At 52.0% G+C, this 2,500-nt stretch overlaps 1 pseudogene; it reads left to right on the top strand.

Annotated features, from left to right (window-relative positions):
- The window catches only part of LOC137648157 (uncharacterized), a 94,856-nt pseudogene that overhangs the window by 65,582 nt on the left and 26,774 nt on the right, over window positions 1–2,500 (top strand).

Below are 2,500 nucleotides of genomic sequence, written 5' to 3'. Positions count from 1 at the left end.
TCGCGGACAGTGTTCATAAGGGAGGGTAGGTGGTGGGCAAGGCTGTTCTAATCGCTCTCTCCTTCTTCTCCTCCTAGCCTCCTCATTTTGTCTCCTACTCTCCTCGAAGTCCACGGTGCCATAGTGTGCTGTACTTCTCCAGGTTTTCCTGTCCCTGGCTATTTCTTCCCATGAGGAAGGATCGGTGTCAGTTAGAGCCAGGGTGTGCTTTAGTTGATCTATATAGCGCATTTTCGGGGCTCCTCGTGGTCTGGTGCCCTGGGTTAGTTCTCCGTAGAATATTTTCTTTGTGAGCCTAGGTGGATCCATCCTATGCACATGTCCTATCCAAGCGGAAGCGGTGGTGGATGATGGTGGCCTCAACGCTGGTCAGCGAGGCACGTTCTAAGACTTCAATTTTGGTGGTGTGGCTCTCCCAGGGGATTTTCAAGATCTGCCTCAGTTTCATTTGTTGGAAGCGTTCTAGGTTTTTAATATCGTTTCTATATAGCGTCTATGTTTCACATGCATACAGGAGCATGGAGAGGACTACTGCCCTGAACACCATTATTTTGGTGGTCATTGTCAGTGCGGGGTTGTTAAATCGCGGCAGTTGAGTCAGCCAAAGGTGGAGTGAGCTGCCCTGATACTGTTCTCCAAGTCCTTTTTGCTTGTGGGAGCTGATGTTAGGATGCTCCCTAGGTAGGAGAACTGGTCCACCTGTTCTAACGGTTGGTCATGCATTGTGGTATTGAAGTTTGGGAGCATCAGTCCTGATTGATTTTGGACGAGGGTCTTGATTTTATCTGTGTTGACTTGCATCCCAAAACGTTCGTAGGCAGAATTGTATGCATCAGCTAACGACTGCAGGTCCTCTGCCATCTGACCTTGGGTGGCATTGTCGTCAGCATACTGCAGTTCTCGCACTGCACACAAGGTGGTCTTGGTTCTGGCGCGGAGTCTGGCGAGGTTGATAGAGCCTCCATCCATGCAGAAACGTAAGTCGACTGAGGGTGTATCTGCGGGAATCTCGCTGAGCATTGCTGCGGTGTAAAGCGAAAAACACGTTGGGGCCAGAACATAGCCCTGCTTCAGGCCGCCGTTGATTGGGAATGGGTGTGAAAGATAGTTCTGGTGGCAGACTCTCCCAACCATTCCGTCATGGAGGGCATGCACCAGCTTGACAAAATCGGGTGGGAAGCCATATCTTTTGAGGACAGCCCACATAGCAGGTCATGGTACTTTGTCGAAGGCCTTTTGTAATCCCAGAAGATGAACATTATGGGCTGTTGTTGTTCGAGGCTCTTCTCTTGTAGTTGCTGCGCACAGAAGATCATGTCTATGGTCCCGTGGGAAGGTCGAAAGCCGCACTGGAACTTTCGCAGGACATCTTCTGTGAGAATAAGGAGGCGGTCAAGGAGAATCCGAGCGAAAATCTTACTCACGATACTTAGTAGTGATATTCCCCGGTAGTTGTTACAGTTCTCCCTGTCTCCCTTCTTGCAGATGGTAACGATGTTTGCATCGCGGAAGTCACTGGGGAGGGTCTTGGTCTCCCATATTTTCAGTATAAGGAGCATCAAACGGTTCCTCAAACCGGGGCCACCGTGAGTGTAGAGCTCCAACGGGATGTTGTCTGGGCCTACGGCTTTGCCGGGCTTCATGCGCTGCAGGGCCTTGTTTAAGTCATGGATGGAGGTTGGTAGTGCCATCCAGTGACGGACGGGATGCTGGGGGGTCATTCGCAGGAGATCGTCTGGGGTGTCTACTTGGTCATTGAGGAGGTTCTCAAAGTGAGACCTTCACCTGGCCAGGATGCCCTCGCTGTCGGTGATGGTCGTGGCCCCATCCGCGTCCATCAGGCTGCCCACTGATGACCGTGTGGGACCGAATATTTCCTTTGTTGCTGCATAGAAGCTGCGCAGGTCACTTTGGTCAGTGAAACTCTGTATTTCTGCAGCTTTTTTTTGCCACCAGGTGTTCTGGGCTTCACGGATCCCTCTTTGGCAACCAGCTTCAGCCACCTTGTGAGCACATTTGTTAGCTGCTGTTGGTTGGTTTTCTCATCAAACCAATCCTGCCGTTTCTTGGTGGTGTAGCCTAGTGTTTCCTCCGCAGCGCAGGCCTTGGCGTTTCTGAGGGTGGTCCAGTGGTGCTCAACAGTGGCCTGACCCACGGAGTCTGCGAGGTGTTGTTCGCAGGCCTCCTTGTAGTTCTGTGCCACCTGTGGGTGGTCGTAGGGTCGTCACGGAGAGTCGGGAGATGAGGAGTCTGTGGTCCGTCCACCAGTCGTCCGCTCCGGGCATGGATCGGGTGATGCGGACGTCTCCTCGGTCTCTGGCTCTGGTCAGGACGTAGTCCAGGGTGTGCCAGTATTTAGACCATGGGTGTCTCTATGTAGTCTTTTGTCGTTTTGCTAACTGGAAGATGGTGTTAGTTACCACAAGTTGGTGTTCTGTACACAGACCCAGTAGGAGTAGGCCATTGGCGTTGCAATTTCCAATGCCATGGCGGCAGATGA

Source organism: Palaemon carinicauda, chromosome 10, assembly GCF_036898095.1.
Source record: "Palaemon carinicauda isolate YSFRI2023 chromosome 10, ASM3689809v2, whole genome shotgun sequence".
Classification (NCBI taxonomy): domain Eukaryota; kingdom Metazoa; phylum Arthropoda; class Malacostraca; order Decapoda; family Palaemonidae; genus Palaemon; species Palaemon carinicauda.
This window is presented reverse-complemented; position numbering and strand designations above follow the sequence as displayed.